The sequence below is a fragment of the Ranitomeya variabilis genome, chromosome 7 (assembly GCF_051348905.1).
Source record: "Ranitomeya variabilis isolate aRanVar5 chromosome 7, aRanVar5.hap1, whole genome shotgun sequence".
In the NCBI taxonomy this organism is placed as follows: Eukaryota; Metazoa; Chordata; class Amphibia; order Anura; family Dendrobatidae; genus Ranitomeya; species Ranitomeya variabilis.
Genome location: NC_135238.1, coordinates 177,929,524 through 177,936,723, shown reverse-complemented (window position 1 = coordinate 177,936,723; position 7,200 = coordinate 177,929,524). Strand labels below are relative to the sequence as shown.

At 47.4% G+C, this 7,200-nt stretch overlaps 1 pseudogene across 1 annotated transcript; it reads right to left on the bottom strand.

Annotated features, from left to right (window-relative positions):
- Positions 1-4,016: 4,016 nt before the first annotated feature.
- Positions 4,017-7,186, bottom strand: LOC143784280 (SRSF protein kinase 1 pseudogene; annotated as a pseudogene). Its single transcript, XR_013217755.1, has one exon. The product of XR_013217755.1 is annotated as an SRSF protein kinase 1 pseudogene (transcript).
- Positions 7,187-7,200: the final 14 nt, after the last annotated feature.

Genomic DNA, 7,200 nt, shown 5'->3' with positions numbered 1-7,200 from the left:
TATGGCTCTGGGAACGAGGGGAGCAAAAAACTGACAAAAGCTCATGTCATTAAGGTTAATGGCCTGCAACCCGTGGCTCCTACTTGTAGAGAAACTATCACTCTCAGCATGCATATGGATGACATGTTCGTAGTTGCAATCTCACAACAAGGAAACCACATGGTGCTGACCAGTTAATGCTCCCATGTGCATTAAGGCCGGTTTCACACGTCAGTGGCTCCAGTACGTGAGGTGACAGTTTCCTCACGTACCGGAGACACTGACACACGTAGACACATTCAAATCAATGCATCTGTCATTGATTTTTTGCGGACCGTGTCTCCGTGTGCCAAACACGGAGACATGTCAGTGTTCGTGGGAGCGCACGTATTACACGGACCCATTAAAGTCAATGGGTCCGTGTAAAACACGGACCTCACACGGACATTCTCCGTCTGGGGTCCGTGTGCGTGCAGGAGACAGCGCTACAGTAAGCGCTGTCCCCCCCACATGGTGCTGAAGCCGCGATTCATATGTTCCCTGCAGCAGCGTTTGCTGCAGAGAAAATATGAATAATAGTGTTTAAAATAAAGATCTATGTGTCCGCCGCCCCCCCACCCCCTGTGCGCCCCCCCCCCCGCTGTTCAGAAAATACTCACCCGCTCCCACGTTGGCTGTCACTCCTTCCTCTCTGCCCCGCGCCTCCTACTGTATGCGGTCACGTGGGGCCGATCATTTACAATCATGAATAGTCGGCTCCGCCCCTATGGGAGGTGGAGCCACATATTCATGACTGTAAATGATCGGCCCCACGTGACCGCATACACTAGAAGCCGCGGCCAGACCAGGAAGCAGCGAGGGAGCGGGTAAGTATTTTCTGAACAGCGGGGGGGCGCACAGGGGGTGGGGGGCCTGCGGACAGATAGATCTTTATTTTAAACACTATTATTCATATTTTCTCTGCAGCAAACGCTGCTGCAGGGAACATATGAATCGCGGCTTCAGCGCGATGCAGGGTACCACACGCGTGGGTACCACACGCTCCATGTGGTACCCACTCGCCATACGGGCGGCACACGTGTGCCGCACGTATGGCCTACGTGAGTTCCCAGGCACACGGACAACTCCGGTACCGATTTATTCCGGTACCGGAATTATCTGGACGTGTGGGACAGCCCTAAGGCTGTGAGCGAACTGACATTTTTCAATGATCACATTAGCTGCCTAATTTCACCGAATTCCACCAACATGAACATTATGGGTGAGCGTACTGAATTTTCCATCATCAGCCTTTACAGCCAACACTTTTTTCCTCAGTACCCATTTTCTGTGTGTGAAACTTTTTAAAGGAAAAACAAACGGACTGATGACTTCAGCTTCACCATCTCATAGTGAATACCGTAGCTATTCCAATCATTTGCCTACAACATTATGAAAATCATATGCGCGGCTCCATTTTTAGCATTAGGTGGAAATATTATAACAACTCATTTTCATGAGCTATGCAAAAAAAAAAAAAAAAAAAGGGAGATGCCGCAGACGGCAAATACAGAATGTATGAAGTGGGGAAAGGCGATTGTGGACCTGGAGTCATTACTGCAATGTTACTGTCCAGAGAATAATGTGCACAACGTTCCATGACAAACCTGCAGCAGGCGGCATTTCTTGAGATACAGAACAGACCAAACAGCAGATTCCACAATCCGCATTATAAATCGTAAACGTCTAAGAGGGGAATGGTAAGGAGGGGTCTAATACATTACTTGTGATTGCAATACAATTTCTGACTCATTTCAATTATATTTTTTTGTTAACGAGGTTGTCCAAGAAGATTAAAAGCTTCACACAGGAAACATTAAAATAATTTATACTTGCTCCATAATTAATAATCAATGTTCAACTCTCTACAGTTACAGCGCTGCGCCTTTAAGGATCCCTGCGGACCTTCTGTGTACATTGTGAGTTGCAGATTTCATCCATACTAATGCATGGAAAATGCATAAAAATGCATTAAAAACATGTAATTTATTTATGCTGCATTTTTCCTGTCAAAACAGTGTCTGCAGATTTTTCTGCTGCAAATACAGAAGTTATGCACATACCCTGATACACTGGATTTAACCCCTTCACGCAGCAGCCCTTTTTCGCTTCTGTTTTTCGCTCCCCTTCTTCCCAGAGCCATAACTTTTTTATTTTTCGGTCAATATGGCCTTGTGAGGGCTTGTTTTTTGCAGGACGGAATTGTAGTTTTGAACCACACCATTGGTTTTACCATGTTGTGTACTGGAATTGGCCAATTTATGTGCTAAGCTTTCTCACTTTTTCATATTTCTAATGCAGTAATGCAATTCAATTTTCATATTTGCATGCTATGACGCTACAAATTGCTGCCCTTTTTTGTTTCAGTGTACTGGAAAACGGGAAAAAAAATCCAAGTACAGTGAAAATTGCAAAAAAAACAGCAATTCCACAACAGTTTTTGGGATTTTTTTTACCATGTTCACCAAATGCTAAAACTGACCATTAGGATTCTCCAGGTCATACGAGTTCATAGATACCAAACATGTCTAGGTTCTTTTTTATTTAAATGGTGAAAAAAAATCCAAAGTTTGTAAAAAAAACAAACAAAAAAAAAACAAAATTGTGCCATTTTCCAATACCCGTAGCGTCTCCATTTTTCGTGATCTGGGGTCGGGTGAGGGCTTATTTTTTGCGTGGCAAGCTGACATTTTTAACGATACCATTCTGGTGCAGATACTATCTTTTGATCGCCCGTTATTGCATTTTAATGCAATGCTGCGGCGACCAAAAAAACTTAATTGAATGAATTTTTTTATCGTTGTGCCATTTAGCGATCGGGTTAATTTTTTTTTTATATTGATCAGGTGATTCTGAACTCGGCGATACCAAATATGTGTATGTTTTGATTCTTTTTATCGTTTTATTTTGAATGGGGCGAAAGGGGGGTGATTTTAAAGTTTATATTTTTTTATATTAATAAAATAATAAAAAAATATATATATATATATATATATATATATATATATATATATATATATATATATATATATATATATATATATATATATATATATATATATATTTTTTTACCTTTGCCAATAGTCTCCATGGGAGACTAGAAGCTGCCATGACCTGATCAGGTCTGCTACATACAGGCAATGATCAGATCGCCTGTATGTAGCAGAATTGCTGACTTGCTATGAGTGCTAACCAACGAGCAGCGCTCATGGCAATCCGGCAGTGACAACCATAGAGGTCTGCCGACCCATCGGTGATGGGGTCACCGATGGGCAGGATTTCTGTCGCAATTGCCAGGAGCGCGCGTTAAATGCCGCTGTCAAGAGTTTGACAGCGGCATTTAATGGGCTAACAGCCATGGGTGGATCACGATTCCACCACCAGCAGTTCCGGGCACATCAGCTGTTCAAAACAACAGACATGTGCCGGGAAAGATGTGGGCCCAGCGCCCACATCAAAGGGAGACACACGACATACGCTGTACATGTACGGCGCATGTCGTAAAGGGGTTGGCCACTACTAGGACCACCCCTTCTTGATATTGACCCCGGCACAGGAGGAGAGTATAAGCTTTTTTGTTTTATCAGGCCAAACATTTAGATCAAGGAGTTGTCCTAGTATTAGACAACCCCTTTAACATCTGCAGCCAAGGTAAACATACCACCAGTGGGGAGGCACAGGGACATCACTGCTGTGGTCCATAAAATTTGATGAACATTATAGACCTGAATCGTGTATGCAATAAAATGTAGCTCCGGCACCAGTCCACAATCATGTTGGCAGTCAGTGGGACAAGACTGGTCTGCTTTTTAGCAAAGCCTACAGAATTAAGAAAGAGAGACCCCCAACGTAAGGCATAGTATTGAGGAAAGTATCAATTGCAAGCAGCAACCTGTACAGTACACTAGTACCTCCATCTCCCTGCACCCCACAGGGGCACAATACAGACCCCTACAATACGGATCGTAACTATAGTGACTTATAGCCTCATACAACAGTTCTTTGTCAATGGCAACAGTATTTTTATTCTTTCCTTCACAATCCGTCATCACATACGAAAAATGTGGTCAAAAAAGTTTCATGAACTGGATATGGAACAACAGATGTAAACCACCCGAACTGTCTCACTGCACCCTCTACTTATGTTAGACAACACAAAAAAACAGATCTCTGGATAAAGAAATACCAGAAACCTTCAAAACGTTAACAGACGGAAACACAAACAAATCAAAGTATATAAAAAGAATGTAACTGTGGTGGATTAGACGCAAAGTCCTGAACAGAGTCCCGGGAGCCGACAGCGTCTGAGATATTAAGCTACGTTCATACGTTTCTGCTGACGGTCAGGGTCTTCATCAGGGCTTACATCTAAAGCCCTGGAAAACGGGATTCGGAGTTGGCACTGACGGCCGGCTGTGTCTAGGAACCGGTCTCAAATAGGTGAATGAGGGTGAAAATTACGTCAGTGATCCCATCGTCACCATTACAGCCAATGGCCCCATCGCACAGACATCTGAATCCAGTTTCCCAGGGCTTCAGACGTAAGCCCCGAAGGAGCCGCTGACCGCAAGGAGCCTTGGTATTACCAGTGTGTAGAGCATCATCAGCCATTACAGACATGAAGAAACAAAGTTCTATCAATTGGAAACATAACGAATCGATGGGAATTATTTTCTCCTCTATTGATAAATATTGAAGCCACCGGAAACTTCAAAATGGGTCCATTATAGTGGAACTCTACGAGAGCCAGGACTGCAAGGTCATTGTAGGGCTTTCTTCATTCCCTCAAGAGAGGATTAACCTAATCCCTTAATTTCCACCATAAATCAGCTGGAAACCCCCATCATCCAATGAGATCCTCCGCGCCGATCACTCATACCAGGAGTAGATGACAAGTCCACGGTCCACCTCTGATACTACTTTCTTCTGACAGGGGGTTGGAGGACAGCCCTTAAAAAAACTGAACAAGAAACACAATGAGTGGAGTCAATACTATGCCACTATGACTGCAGCCAGGGGTGGCGGAGGCAGTGAGCTGCAGTCGCCCGCTTCTCAGGGGCCAATTCTAACATGGGCAGCAGGAAGTCCGCAAAGCCTGAGGCATCCTCCTCAGACCACTCGTATTTCTCCTTCAGGACGTCGGCCAGACCCCACGGCTTCAGCTTTGATATATGTTTCAGGTCTCCTTTTTTGGTGAAGAATTCTTTGGAGTATTTTCCTGCAGCAATGAGCTTCCGTGGAATGTGACCCAAGAGCTCGATGATCAGTGCAATGTGATCTTCATCACGGGAGTACTCTTCACCGGAGTCAGGCTCAAATAAGTAATCTCCTGTGGCCAGCTCAAACGCCATGCAGGCCGTGCTCCAGATATCTGCGGGGGTGCTGTATCCTGCCCCAAGGAGAACCTCCAGGGACCGATATTGCCTGGTCTGAATGTCCTCTGTGAAGTGTTTGTGCACCCAGCAGGCATTGCCCAGGTCAGCAACTTTCACTCGGATTTTTTCAGCATTTTGGGGTTCTAGAGGATTTATAAGGAAGTCTGAGGCGGTCAGTTTTTCATCAGCCATTAATGCAGCTTCGTCTTTTATTGCAGGTTCATTCTTCTCATCAGCTTCTTGATGGTGGATGTCTTTGATGGTTTCTCCTTTGTGCTGAGGGATTTCTTCCATAGATTCTCCTTTCTGCTGCTGAAGCGCCATAATGTCTTCTTTCTGCTGGTGGTTCTCCATGTCTTCTCCTTTCTGTTGTTGGACCTCTTCCATGGCGTCCCCTTTCTGCATGTTGATTGACTCCATCTCTTCACCTTTCTGCTGGTGGATCTCCTCCATGGATTCTCCTTTCTGCTGGTGGATCTCCTCCATGGATTCTCCTTTTTGCTGGTGGATCTCCTCCATGGATTCTCTTTTTTGCTGGTGGATCTCCTCCATGGCTTCTTTTTGCTGGTGGATCTCCTCCATGGCTTCTTTTTGCTGGTGGATCTCCTCCATGGCTTCTTTTTGCTGGTGGACCTCCTCCATGGCTTCTTTTTGCTGGTGGACCTCCTCAGTATCACTCTGCCTGGGTGGTGGGCATGAATCGCCATCTGGGGTGGTAGGACTACAAGTGTTAGACTCCTCCTGGTCTTGTGTCTGGGCACCATCTTCTTCTACTTCCATGCCCGCGATCTCCAGCACCCGCTTCTCCAGCAGTTCGGCCTGGCGCTTCTGTTTCTTCTTGAGCTTTCTCTTCTTGTTCTTTGTCAGTTTGGTGGAGGCTTTGGGCAGTGGCGCGGTGCTCACCACAGATCCAGAGGGCGGAGGGGCACCGGAGCGGAGCCATTGTGTGGCGTCACAGGCCAGCCGGCGGATGTAGGTGTCGTCCACGCACAGCAGGATGTTCTCCGGCTTCAGGTCGGTGTGGATGATCTTACACTTGGAGTGCATGTAGTCCAGGCCCTGCAGCACCTGCCGGACGATGCTCCTCACGCACTGCAGGGGCATGCCCTGGTAGTTGGACTTGATGATCCACTTCAGCAGGTGGTGGCCCAGCACCTCGAACACCATGCACACGTGGGAGCCATTGGCCCCAGAGATCTTGAAGTCGTCCAGCAGCTGCACCACCCGGTCCCGGCCGCCGTCCCCGGGGTCCGTGCCCCTGACGGCTCTCAGCAGGCGGATCTCGTCCTGCGCGGTCTCCGTGTAGTGCTCCGCGCTTTTCACCACCTTCAGCGCCACAAACTGCTTCACCTGCAGGTCCCAGCACAGCCACACGGTGGAGAAGTGGCCCCAGCCCAGCTTGCGGATCACGTGGTAGCGGTTATTGAACAGGTCGCCAATCTGCACCCGATGGTAGCCCCCCTTACAGTAATCGTAGGGGTCCTCCTGCTCCTCGTCATCACTGCCCAGGATCTCCTCCTCCTCGTCCTCCGCGGGGTCCTCTGCGGGCGGATCCGGGGCACAGCTGCGCTGCGGAGCTCCGTCTGCCACTTTCCGGAGAGGTTTCTTGGCTTTTGCCCGTTTCTTACGAGCCTGCAGTGCCAGCACCTTCCGCTCCATGTTCTCAGCCGGTCAGCGGAAGAGACATGCGCGAAGACCTCTGCCCTCTGTAACTTTTCTCCCGTCCCGCCTAACTGCTGCGCCGCTTCCTGGACACGCCCAACGCCATCTAGGTCACCGCTTAATCCCGCCTCTGCCGGCAGACCAC